Consider the following 14,807-nt stretch of genomic DNA (forward strand, 5'->3'; position numbering starts at 1 on the left):
GAAAAACCTCTGTGAAGTGAACGTTGCTCGTACGTGTATGTGCTCTCTATGAAGATAAGCCCAGATGTCAAACATTCAGAAAGGAATTATTGTACGTAGCCTAACCTATTGTGTCTATTGTACCTCACTGGATACAGACGATGTTACCGTATTCACCATTATTTTCTATTGGCTTTATTGATTTAGGGGCGAAAAAAGGTGGTCGTTTACGCCTGTAAGAAGTTCATGTTGTGTCTGAATGCTGAAATAATGGTAACAGTAACAGAAAGAAATACCCAAGATACCGCAATGTGTTTATGTAAATTGAATACAATTTGATGTTTTAACAGAAGAAAAAAAAAGTGAATCTGCATACCTGTTCCGCAGGGCATTGCCTCGTCTTACTGAGCTAGTTGGACAGCTACAGGTCAGTGTAGAGTTCACGCCACCCGTTCTTGGCCATGCTGCACATAGCTACAAGGGTGCCAGATTCTCGTTCTTGAAATCGCATTTATATTACGCATATTAGCGGGACTTACTAATGAACGTACAGTGACATAAGGTATGAACTGAAATGTGTGTCTGGGTTTACAATTTCCTGATAGGACGGACGCAGCATGTTTTCTTGTATTCAGAGTAATCGACGAATGTAGAAGTAATTTCAGATGTGCATCGTGGAAGTGGGTTGCGATAGTTGTTGATCATGTTTGATACTAATGAGCTGGCAGTTATTATAAATAATTACCTCAGCCATTTTACAGATGATGTGGTTATCTAAATTGTCTGAAAGAGCTCCATATATTTTCAGTAAAATGTTTATAAGATTACAGTGTGGTACAAGGCTTCGCAAGTTGCTTCAGATGTTCAGAAATATAAATTCATTCACCTCGCGAAACCAAGCCAGATAAATATACTTATATAAACAGTGTTTGGTTTCCAAAGGTATCAACATCCACCAGCCGAACAACAGGGAAATAACCGACTTTATGACATTTTACAATTTCCTAATCAGGAACGAGTTATTTGGTCTCACCTATGTGCTTTGATGGTTTAGTTTGTGAGTCTCTCCGTGTTAATCTAATTTATTAGACGAAGTTCTTGCATCTCGTCAGTGTCTACAGTAGAGTATCGTAACACTTGTGCTTTGATGGTTTAGTTTGTGAGTCTCTCAGTAGTCGTTTGTTTTGAAAACTTGGGGTCGCTCGTGTGTAGTTATCACTCAAGCAGCAGCCACCGGCCAGACAACAGTGAGATAACCAATTTTGTGACGTGTTACGAGTTCTTAATTAGTAGTGAATTATATAGTCTAATCTACGTAATTTGGTAGATATTTTTTGAATTAATACGTGTTAATTTAATATTTACTACACACAGTTCTCTCGTTTTCGCTTGTGTCTAATGTAGAGTTCCGCAGTACATGTCGATAGTCGTTTTTTTGTCTCTGTAACGTAGTTTTCCACCATCTTTACTACTGATAGGGGATGTGATTGCTTGTTCGGATGTAAGGTGAGTTGGTTACACTTCGCTTTCAGCTCTAGGCTGCGTTGGGTTTGGTTACACAGATTGAGGTTTCAGTCGCAGAGAGGGGGATTACTGGGAGTTGGGAGCTCCAATAGCAGGTGCGTTGCGGGGCCTCTAAGGGTCATGGCTGCCAAGAAGGGCACTACATGTGCATACTGGATGAAGTCATTCCAGACGCGGAATAGGTCCTTCCGGATGCCATGAAGCACACAGGGTACCGTCAACTGCAGATGGTGACTCACTGCGGTACCATTCATGTGTGTCGCTTTGGATCGAAAGAGATTGTCTATGGTTTCGAGCGGCTGTCTGAAGTGGTAAATTCTGCCAATCGTGCTTACGAGATGAAAGCAGAGCTCACCATTTTCAGCATAGTAGACAGGATCGATTGAGGAACTCTGGTGCAGAGCAGAGTCGAGGGTCTGCATCAGAGGCTCATATGTTTCTGTGACGGTGTAGGCTGCAGATTCCTCGACTTGCGCCATAGTGTGGTGGGGTTTCTGGTTCTGCCAAATAAATCAGGAATCCATTACAAATAGAAGGCTGCTACACAGATAGTGGGGGCTGTGTGGTGTGAACTGGGCGGTTTTTTATGTTAAAGGGATTCGGGGAAACACAAAAAGGGCTTCAGTCTCAAAGGGTGGATGTCGAATACAGGAAGAAAGTAGAACAAGCAACCAGCTCTATAAGAGTTGTAAATTTTTGTAATTTTGTTGGGAAAGTACCATAGCTGCAAGCACTAATAAGAAGCACTTATGCTCAAATCGTCATATGTACTGAAAACTGGCTAAAGCTGGAGATAAGTTCATCCTAAATTTCTGCGAAGGACTCGGTGCTCAGAAAGAATAGGCTGAATGCAGTTGGCAGTGGCCTGTTTGTTACTTTTAGAAGTAATTTATCTTATAGCGAAATTGAAGTAAGCAGTTGTGAGTTGTTCTGGGTAGAGATCATTCTAAGCAACCAGAATAAAATAATAATTGGATCCTTTTACCGACCTCCCAACTCAGATGATACAATTTCTGGACAGTTCAAAGAGAACTTCAATCTAATTTCAAATGTGTACCCGACTCATACAGTTTTAGTTGGTGATAACTTCAATTTATCTTCGATATGATGGCGAAAATTGCCTCGTGATGACTGGGTGTTGTGTGATGTCCTTAGGTTAGTTAGGTTTAAATAGTTATAAGTTCTAGGGGACTGATGACCATAGATGTTAAGTCCCATAGTGCTCAGAGCCATTTGATGGCGAAAATACATGTTTAAATCCGGAGATATGCATAAAACATCATTCGAAATTGTGCTAAGTGCGTTCACTGAAACTTATTTCGAGCAGTTAGTTCAAGAGTCCACACGAATTATAAACGGTTGTGAAAACACACTTGATCTCTCAGCTGCAAATAATTCTGAGCTAAGGATCATAGAAACGATAGGATTATTAGTGAACATAGGGTTTTCAAACCGAGACTGAATACCGTAACTCTCAGATCCACCAAAAATAGTCGAAAAATATATCTATTAAAAAAAATCAGATAAATTTTCGCTTGACGCCTTCCTGAGAGACAGTCTCCACTCCTTCCAAATTAACAGTGTAAGTTTAGACCAGATGTGGCTTGAATTCAAAGAAATAGTATCGTCACCTATTAAGAAATTTTTTATCAAACGAATTAGTACTAGATGGAGCTGATCCTCCATTGTACACAAAACATGTCAGAACACTGTTGCAGAAACAACTAAAAAAGCATGCCAAATTTAAACGGACACAAAAGCCACAAGATTGATGATCTGTTACAGAAGCTCGAAATTTAGCCCCGACTTGAAAGCGAGATACTCATCATAGTGTCCACAACGAAATTTTGTCTCCAAACCTGGTAGAAAATCCAAAGAGATTCGGGTCGTACGTAACGTATGCAAGCGACGAGATACAATCGATGACTTCTCTGCGCGATAGCAATGGTAATTCTATCAAAGGAAGTGCTGCTAAAGCAGTGTTATTAAACACAGCCCTCCTAAACTCCTTCACTGAAGAAGACAAAGGCTGCAGATTCCTCGACTTGCGAATCAAGAACAGCTGCCAGCATGAGTAACTTAGATATCCTCTGAGTCGTGAAACAACTTAAATCGCTTAATAAAAGCAAGACTTCCGGCCCAGGTTGTATATCAATTAGGTTCCTTTCAGAATATTCTGATGCAATAACTTATACTTAACAATAACACACAACCGTTCGCTCAACGAAAGATTCGAACCCAAAGAATAGAAAGCTGGACAGGTCACACCAGTATTCAAGAAAGGCAGTAGGATTAAGCCACTAAATTAACGTCGATATGAAGCAGAATTTTGGAACATATGTTTTGTTTGAACATTATGAATTACCTCGAAGAGAACGGTCTATTGACACTCAGTCAACACGGATTTAGAGAACATTGTTCTTGTGAAACGCAACTAGCTCTTTACTCACATGACGTTTTGAGTGCTATCGACAAGGGATTTCAAATTGATACCGTATTCTAGATTTCCAGAAGGCTTTCGACACCATACCACACAAGAGGCTTATAATGAAATTGCGTGCTTATGAAACATCGCCTATGTTATGCGACTGGATTCGTGATATCCTGTCAGAGAGGTCACACTTCGTAGTAACGGATGGAAAGTCATCGAGTAAAACAGAAGTGATTTCTGGCGTTCCCAAAGGTAGTATTATAGGCCCTTTGCTGTTCCTTATCTATATAATCAATTTAGAAGACAATCTGAGAAGCCGTCTCACGTTGTTTTAGACGATGCTTTCATCAGAAGATCAACACTATTGCAAAACGGTTTAAATAAGATATCTGTATGGTGCAAAAATTGGCAATTGACCCTAAATAATGAAAAGTATGTTATCCACACGAGTGCTAAAAGGAATCCATTAAACTTCGGTTACACGACAAATCAATCAAATACAAAGGCCGCAAATTCAACTAAATTCCTAGGAATTACAATTATGAACAACGTAAATTGGAAAGAACAAGCAGAAAATGCTATGGGAATGTCGAACCAAAGACAGCGTTTTACTGGCAGAACACTTGGAAGGTGCAACAGATCTAGTAAAGAGACTGCCTACACTACACTTGCCCGTCCTCTTATGGAGTGCTGCTGCTCGGTGTGGATCCCTTACCAGATAGAATTAACGAAGTATATATCGAGAAATTTCAAAGAAGAGCAGCAGGGTCCGTATAATTGAGAAATAGGGAGAGAGCGTTATGGATGTGATACAGGATTTAGGGTGGAAATCATTAAAACATAGGCGTTTTCAGTCGCGGCCGGATTTTCACGAAATTTCAGTCACCAGTTTTCTCCTCCGAATGCGAAAATATTTTGTTGACGCTGATATACAGAGCGAGAAACGATCATCAAAATTAAATAAGTGAAATCAGAATTCACACGGAATGATATAGGTGTTTTTTTCTCCGCGCGCTGTTCGAGGGTGGAATAATACAGAATTAATATGAAGGAGGTTCCATGAACCCTCTGCCAGGCACTTAAGTGTGATTTGCAGAGTAGCCATGTAGCTGCAGATGTAGAACTGACTATGGTCGTCAAAGGAGTTACATTATCTGTAAAGAACAATGGGAAAAAGTTACTGATCTAGATCAAGGTGCGAACACACAGTAAATGTTATCTTTGAACAGCGTAGTGATAATGCCATTAAGATGGTAAAATGTAGCATCAAACCAATAAAAATATTAACAGGAAACTTGAGAAACATTGACTGTATAATAATTGAAATAAAAGTAACAACGCCAAAAAAATAAAATTTGTACTTGGTAAGTGTACTTTATAATAGCTTGAAGAAGTGTTAAATGTAAAATGATATAGAAACACAGTAAAAGATGAAAATGACAATTGGAGCTGCGGAATACACAGAGTACACAGGCAAGAACAATACATAAAAAATGCAGTAAAATGGAGGTATAGGAACTAACAGACCATGTGAATCATCGGAAAACTGTGGGGATTAAGTGAAGTGTAGAAGAGGGGAAGTGTTGAACTGTGTTGAGTCATTTAATATTAAATCGGGAATGTTGGCTAGATATTTGTTGGTTTTCAGGGCTTGCAACAGGTTGAGTTTTTGGCCTTCATTTGCAAAGTGGAAACATGGGGACTGTGGCTGGTAGCTGTGGCACTCCCTCAGTACATGCTCAGCAAATGTGGAGTCATGATATTGCAAGCTCCATCTGTGGTCACGTTTAGCCAAGCTTGTTATCATGTATCTGCCTGGTTGAGGTTGGGTTGTTTGGGGAAGGAGACCAGACAGCGAGGTCATCGGTCTCATCGGATTGAGGAAGGACGGGGAAGGAAGTCGGCCGTGCCCTTTGAAAGGAACCTTCCCGGCATTTGCCTGGAGTGATTTAGGGAAATCACGGAAAACCTAAATCAGGATGGCCGGACGCGGGATTGGACCGTAGTCCTCCCGAATGCAAGTTCAGTGTCTAACCACTGCGCCACCTCGCTCGCTCTATCTGCCTGGTTGACTAATGTTAAACTTATCACAATCATCACATGTAATTAAGCATAGCAGAATCTTGACTAGTAATTTGGTCTTATCTTCGTTATGAAAAAACGTAGTATTCTATGACTTGATTGTTAATGAGTGACTTTTGAAATCAGTAAACGCGTACACATGGGTGTAACAATTTGTTGGGGTGTGAATAGAATGATCATATAGCCTAATTTGTGGGTAAATTAGTTGGCAGGTTTCGATTCGTTGGTAGGATACTGCAAAGGAGATTGCTTATAAGACATTTGTGCGACGAACTCTAGACTATTTTTCAGAGACGTGAGACTCATACCAAGTAGGACTAACACGGTATATCGAACTTGTCCTTAAAGGGGCTGTAAGTGCGCTCACAAATTTGTTTGACCCAAGAGAGAGCATCACGGAGATGCTTACAAACATGAATTGGCAGTCGCTTGAAGATAGACGCCAATTATTCCTAGAAGGCCTGCTTAAAAATTTTCGAGATCCAGCATTATGTGAGGAACCTAGGGAAGGAGTACTGTCTCTACGTTTCTCTCCCGAAGGGTCTGCGAAGTCAGGGTTACAGCGTACGCAGATGCATCTAAGCAGTCTTTCTCTTCGCGCTCAATACAAGAAGCCTTAACAAATTCTACAAGGGAAGTACGGCCTGGCATGCAGTCCACAATACTATGCAGAGTACAGATGTAGATGCACGGATTCATTTGGAGACTGCCAGGTGGTTTGATTGTGAAGCTTCTGATTGTACATAGTAATGACATTTCTCCGTTGTGATAACGCTCGTCTTCTTAATTGTCAGTGATGACCTTCTGTATTTTCTGTTCCATTACTCGATGCTCAGCGCGTGGAGAAAGTTTTCGATAGTGCTGTTAATTACGTACGAGTACTGCCTTTCGTTACATGTCCCACAAGTTTTGTGGGGCTACAGTTCCTTCTGCGGGAGACACTGATACGGCATGGCATGTTATGCTGGGCTGCCTACTCAGTCTTGTTGAGGGACACTGGCCAGCTGGACTGGCATATCGCGACAGGTTATTTTTGACACAACTGTTGAATAGGATCTAGAATTGAAGTAAATAGCGGTCGAGAGTTGTTACAGTCATTGTTAGTACTAACAGCACTCGCTATAGCAAAATTAGTTATATAATCCAGGAATCAGTTAGTTGCACTGCCATCGTATTGCGAAGGGTGCGGCACGTAAAACCGGCCCGTAAAGTCAACACATGAACGTAAAATGAAATGTAATGTATTGAAAATGATAACTCGCTTTCACAGTAGGTACTGAAAGTGTCTTCTGTCCACTTCAGCACAAATGTGAGCACGCTTGAGAAGATTCATACACACCCTTGTCATTTCGTTGTTCAAACGTCCAGCGGTGTCAGCAGTGTTAAAGGTTGTCCTGTTGCTCATCACACTGCCAACTGTCGTTTTCGACACCGATATCTGTGGAAATCAACGCTTGAAGGACCCAAGGAAAGGGGCAGTTTCATAGACGCCCTTTATGCCACCCCTTGGGCCTTTCCGTGTCGATTCTAACAAGGGAACCTCCCGATCGCACCCCCCTCAGATTTAGTTATAAGTTGGCACAGTGGATAGGCCTTGATAAACTGAACACAGATCAATTGAGAAAACAGGAAGAAGTTGTGTGGAACTATGAAAAAATAAGCAAAATATACAAACTGAGTACTCCATAGGCCACATATGTAACAGCATGACAATATGAGCTCAGGATTGCCGTGGTCCCGTGGTAGCGTGAGCAGCTGCGGAACGAGAGGTCCTTGGTTCAAGTCTTCCCTCGACTGAGAATTTTACTTTCTTTATTTTTGCATAGTTATTATCTGTCCGTTCGTTCATTGACCTCTCTGTTCACTGTAATAAGTTTAGTGTGTGTGTTTTGCGACCGCGTCGCAAAACCGTGCGATTAGTAGACGAAAGGACGTGCCTTTCCAATGGGAACAGAAAACATTTGACCGCAAGGTCATAGGTCAACCGATTCCTCCACAGGAAAACACATCTGATATATTCTATACGACAATGGTGACGGCATGTGCGTCACATGACAGGAATATGTTTTCGACCCACCTAACTTGTACACTTGGCGAATGGGTAAAAAGATTCTTCTACCTTGTCCGATTTAGGTTTTCTTGTGGATGTGATAATCACTCCCAAAAAAGTGATGAAAACATAAGAGTTTGTCACATAAACTGAAAATAAAAAATTAAACTTTTTATTCGATGGAAGATTTGAACCAAGGACCTTTCGGTCCGCAGCTGCTCACGTTACCACGAGACCACAACGCTCCTGCGTCCCCAGTGTCCTTGATGTTGCATTTGTTTCCATGAACTACTCAGTTTGTATATTTTGCTTATTTTTTCGCAGTTCCACACAACTTCTTCCTGTTTTCTCGATTGATCTGTGTTCAGTTTTTCAAGGCCTATCCACTGTGCCAACTTATAACTAAATCTGAGGGGGGTGCGATGGGGAGGTTCCCTTGTAAGTGGTGGTGTGTCTGAAATGTTTTCTCCTGCCACTAATTAGAAAACAGAGAGACTTCAATGTTGGGAATCTTTGTTCTGACCTTTATCGCAAATGCGTCTAAGTAATGGGTGAATTGTGGTAAGAGGGGATGTGAAAACCCTCGCATCATATGATATGTCCACTGTAATCTTGGATAGAATTTTGGTCAAATATGGTACCAATGATATATCATAAACCTTTCTTAACCGTCACATGACCTTCTGAACCCCGATTCTCTTTTCGCATGTGTCAACACCTTGCTGTCAGACGCGTCTTTGAGCCCGAGGGTAACGTCGCAGGGCGCTATGCTTTTGAACCGTTACAGAGGAAGCCTGTAGGCACCTTTGAGAACATTTCAAACTTCTGCCTCGCCATGGTGGAGAATTACGGAGTTTCGAGGAAGTGATGCTATAACTGTGTTGCCCAATGTATCTATAACAGTACATCCAAGAGAATTTCATTGCGTCTGTTTAGATATCTCTGAAGCTCATGTTCTGCTTTAACATACTGAACTGATCGTAACGAAGAGTATCATAAATTTAGTTTTTAATCCTATGTCAGTTTTTAACTTCAGCAGACTGATATTCCTTTAACTTTAATCCGACTTTGCTATTTTCTATACAGAATGGTTGAAACGTTAATTTTCTATTACATATCATGCGTCGTCCTGCAGAATTTTAGACCTTTACCTGTGTTTTCGATAAGTTAACAAAGAGCTGATGATCGTGTCAATCCTATTAGGAAGTACTAATTTACGTAAATTTTCTTACGAAAGGAATTAATTCTAAACTGAAGAAAGTTGGTTATTTCTCGTGTCCTCATATTCGGTAATTCTAATTTATTTCATACTTGCCGGTGCCACTGATTTACTGGTGATTCTTCCGCCCAAATGTGCACAACCTTTACAACGAAGTTTTCTCCAATCTCTCAATGGAAAATTGAAGAAATTTTCATCATGATCGAAAGTAATTTTATCGCATGACGTTTCTTGTAATCGTTATGAGTGTGCGTGTGTGTATCCGTATATTTCACTTTATTGCCAAATCTATTCGCTCCAGACAAATGGCGTTTATCCATGGGAGTAGCTTTAAGTTTCGCATTGTGCACCATGATGTTTTGGTCGCGGTGGGTGGTAGAGGGTGGTCGTCGGTGACAAAAATTGTAATTAAGACTCGGCGCTACCAATACAAACTGCGTGGTGTAATCTCTGCCTAGAGTTTCCAGTCAGTCATATAACGAGATCTACGGAATGGGATGAGTGTACAACGGCCCACAAAAAAACTCTTGAAGCACTCAGTAATACATTAAAAGATCTTCGGGAAAACAACATACACTACTAGCCATTAAAATTGCTACACCACGAAGATGACGTGCTACAGACGCGAAATTTAACCGACAGGAAGAAGATGCTGTGATGTACAAATGATTAGCTTTTCAGAGCATTCACACAAGGTTGGTGCCGGTGGCGACACCTACAACGTGCTGACATGAGGAAAGTTTCCAACCGATTTCTCATACACAAACACCTGTTGACCGACGTTGCCTGGTGAAACGTTATTGTGATGTCTCGTGTAAGGAGGAGAAATGCGTACCATCACGTTTCCGACTTTGATAAAGGTCGGATTGTAGCCTATCGCGATTGCGGTTTAACGTATCGCTACATTGCTGCTCGCGTTGGTCGAGATCCGATGACTATTAGCAGAATATGGAATCGGTGGGTTCAAGAGGGTAATACGGAACGCCGTGCTGGATCCCAACGGCCTCGTATCACTAGCAGTCGAGATGACAGGCATCTTATCAGCATGGCTGTAACGGATCGTGCAGCCACGTCTCGATCCCTGAGTCAACAGATGGGGACGTTTGCAAGACAACAACCATCTGCATGAACAGTTCGACGACGTTTGCAGCAGCATGGACCATCAGCTCGGAGACCATGGCTGCGGTTACCCTTGACGCTGCACCACAGACATGAGGGCCTGCGATGGTGTACTCAACGACGAACCTGAGTGCACGAATGGCAAAACGTCATTTTTTCGAATGAATCCAGGTTCTGTTTACAGCATCATGCTGGACGCATCCGTGTTTGGCAACATCGCGGTGAACGCACATTGGAAGCGTGTATTCGTCATCACCATACTGACGTATCACCCAGCGTGATGGTATGGTGTGCCATTGGTTACACGTCTCGGTCACCTCTTATTCGCATTGACGGCACTTTGAACAGTGGACGTTACATTTGAGATGTGTTACGACCCGTGGCTTTACCCTTCATTCGATCCCTGAGAAACCCTACATTTCAGCAGGACAATGCACGACCGCATGTTGCAGGTCCTGTTCGGGTCTTTCTGGATACAGAAAATGTTCTACTGCTGCCCTGGCCAGCACATTCTGCAGATCCCTCACCAATTGAAAACGTCTGGTCAATAGTGGCCGAGGAACTGGCTCGTCGCAATACGCCAGTCATTACTCTTGATGAACTGTGGTATCGTGTTGAAGCTGCATGGGCTGCTGTACCTGTATACGCCATCCACGATCTATTTGACTCAAGGCCCAAGCGTATCAAGGCCATTATTACGGTCGGAGGTGGTTGTTCTGAGTACTGATTTCTCAGGATCTATGCACCCAAATTGCGTGAAAATGTAATCACACGTCAGTTCTAATATAATATATTTGTCCAACGAATACCCGTTTACCACCTACATTTCTTCTTGGTGTAGCAATGTTAATGGCGAGTAGTGTATTAATGGGAGGAGTTTTACTGCTCCTATCAGGAGACTTTCGGGAAACATGACAGTTAATTCCAAAATCAACATCGGTAGACGAAGTAAACAACAGTTTAAAGAGATTAATGTTTTAGGATGAAATTGAAAAGTTATCTTTGAACGAAAATGTGTGTGCAATAACTACAGGAGATCCAGAAGCTTACATATTTGTCGAAAATTTTCTGAAAATTGGAAATGGCACTTACCCTCTTGATCCATACTCTGGTAAGCTTATTTTAATACAAGAATTACGCAGTGTGGTAGAAGTCGAGTAACAACTTATTGAAATGTGTATCTATCGACAGAAATGAACTACCTAAAGAAAGACTGGTTGTATGCGCGAACAGTTTTAACACCAAGGAATGACGTAGTGCAACAAATAAATCAGCAAATACCGAAGATGATTCCAAGAGTAGAAACAATGTATAAATCGATAATACAATAACGGATCAAGAAGAAAGTATCAATATTCCAAATGAATTTTTGAACTCATTAAATCCGTCCAGTATGCCTCTGCATGCATTGAAGCTGAAAACTGGATTGCCAGTAATACTATTACGAAATATTAACTCATTCAAATTACGTAATGGCATAAGACTATGTGTCATACAGCTACTTCATAATATTATTGAAGCAATAATTTTAACTGGTAAACAAAAAGAAAAATCGATGTTCATACCAAGAATCACACTGATCTTAACTCATATGCCATTTTCTTTTAAAATATTACAATTTCCTGTGAAATTAGCTGATGTGTGTCAGTCAGTAAGGCTCAGGGCCAAACATTACATTACTGGGGAGTTAATTTGAAGAAACCCTGCTTCTCACATGGTCAGCTCTACGTTGCGTTTTCAAGTGTCGGACAAGCAGAAAATATATGCGCGTCTGCGCCACGCAATCAAACATCAAGTATAGTATAAGACAGTAATAGAATGTAAAGACTTTATATGTCAGATATTTGACCAAATAAAAAAAGAAACGAAACTAAAAACTCTTTCACTGCAGTTTTTTTTTGTTCTTTATTATATTTGTAAAACTACTGACAGAAAAGTAAAACCCCAGCGAAGGGGGTGTTATCAGCTGGTTTTAAATAAAAGTTCTCACATTTTGTGAGATTTTCAAACATAATACTATATGCTGCAATTTTTTGACATTATCTGTAGTGGAAATGGAGTATTCTGCGATAGACACCTAACAGATGACAATTATGAATAGTTTTTACTGCGTCGTGCACTTCATAAATTGTATTAGCCTATCATTAAGAAAGAAGAAATGACCGAAATTTCTTATAAGTGGCTTGTGAGTGTTGGCGTGACAGCCTTTTGGTAAAACATGATGAGATGTTTCCTGTGACTAAGGGATCTGGAGAATTTGCTCCCGAACACACCATTTAAACAGCTGCTTTATCGAGGTAGGTGAGGACACCAAGGGAAATATGCAGTCCTGCATTATCTACCTCTACAATACTTCTCAGCAATTCACACTCAAGTGCTTGGCAGTGTGTTCTCCGGACCATCTTCAGACTATTTCTCTACTGTTCCACTCTCTAACAGCGCGTGGGGAAAATAAACACTTAAATCATTCCGTACGAGCTGTGATTTCTCTTATTTCGTTACGATGATCAATTTATCCCTATGTAGGCTGGCGAAAATAAAATATTTTCACATTCAGAGTACAGAGTCTGGTTGAAAGATAACGTCTTAGGATAGCACACCTAACTGACAGTTTTTCTAACAGATAACGTCACGGAGACCTCGAAGACAGGGCAAAGCTATTGATCTTAACACGTCTAAAACGTGACTGTTAGAATCGAAATTAGCGGTTATGCGAAACAAAAGTGATCACGTTGCGTACCCAATGGCACCCCATAGCACCACACCATTGGGCTGGGGCTGCATGAAGATGCCGAATGTTATCTGGCAAAGTTGCTTCTACTGTAGCCTCTATACATGGATCGCCTATCATGCTGCTAAACGCAGTTCCTTATGAAAGAGCGCAGCATTCGTCATGGGTAGCTTGTCGTGCTCTGGACGTCTTGTCTTGCTACAGACAAGCCCAAACACGGTACGTGACGCGGCTGTACGATTCTGAACAGCCGAGCGAACCGTACGCCAGACTTGTCGGTCACTACTCGCGTGGGGCGGTTGAGATCTTGCATGGAGTTGAGTATGGTACTCCTGAACTCATCTATTCCGTATTCTGATGATAGCTGTAGGGCTTCCACGTCATTCCTCGTCCAATTCCCCAATTCCACAAATGTTACCTCAACGATTACCTAACAGCTTCACGTAAGTGACTGCAGTATAGTTTAACAGCTGCAGATAGTAACAATCGTGACTGTGACAGGTTTTGCACACATCTGCATCATTTCCCTAACTGCTGCATTCATCTAGACAGTACTACTAGCATGGCTGAAATATTTATCTTAAACAGATCCACCCAGAGACTGTAGTATCCGTTTATCAGAGCCACAAAGGTGGCAACAAATATTACTATGCTCTGAAGTTACGTGAGTAGTGAGGCTAGGGCAATGCCATCCCACATTCCATTGTTGCCAGATGTATCCAAGATGGCGTCGATGTCGTCATCCACGATAATGGCAAGTAGACTTGGCAACAGTGCATGATGTCATCTAAGATGGCGGCCATGACGTCATTCAAGATGGCGGCTTTTGGTGGGAAGTTTGAAATTTTGTGGGAAGATAGGGCATTTGGGCTACCTCCACTAACCTAATCCCCTTCCCTCCCATCCCCTCCCCCAGAAAAATGGTGGTAAGTTCAAATTCCAACAGGATAATGTATCACACCTCTACTAACTTAAGAAAATTGTCGGAAGATAGGTCACCTAGGCTACCTCCACTAACCTAAGACATCCAAGCACCACCTATTCCTAGGAACTGGCGCCAAGCTTGAATTTTGGCGGTAAAGAAAGGTCAATTCATGTATCTCTACTAAGCCAAGAAAATGGCGCGAAAAGGACACTTGGACTACCTCCACCAACCTAAGAAACCCGACCACCACCTCCTCCTAGGGATTCGTGGGAAAAGGAGTCGACCAGTAATGGACATAAGTCTTTATTTTACATGCACTATTTTATTTAAGCAATTAGAGGCACTACCACCATCCAGTGTGGTCGCCAAGGGTCTGGACTCCAACTGACGTAGTACAGAGTACTGCCACCAGAGGGCACTGTAGTCTGTGATGTAATCCAAGACAGCAACAGACAGTTTCCCCACCAAGAGATCTAGAAGTTATTCTGCGCTATTTTCGTAAACAGGTTCTGTTAGGGCAAGAATTTCCGTGCATACAAGCTGAGACATCAAGAAAGCGAGTGTTAACTATTTCTGGGACACTATACAATTTCCGCTAGGTCGACTCGGTTCTTATTTTTTAAACAGTCATGTGACATCAGTATAAGATTGAGAAACTTGTTGGATGTGCTTGCAATGGCATGTACCTACACACAGCGATGCGTCAGCCACACGTCATACATGGTCTGTTACAATTGCTGGGGAGAA

The sequence above is a fragment of the Schistocerca serialis genome, chromosome 3, assembly GCF_023864345.2.
Source record: "Schistocerca serialis cubense isolate TAMUIC-IGC-003099 chromosome 3, iqSchSeri2.2, whole genome shotgun sequence".
NCBI classification, from domain to species: Eukaryota; Metazoa; Arthropoda; class Insecta; order Orthoptera; family Acrididae; genus Schistocerca; species Schistocerca serialis.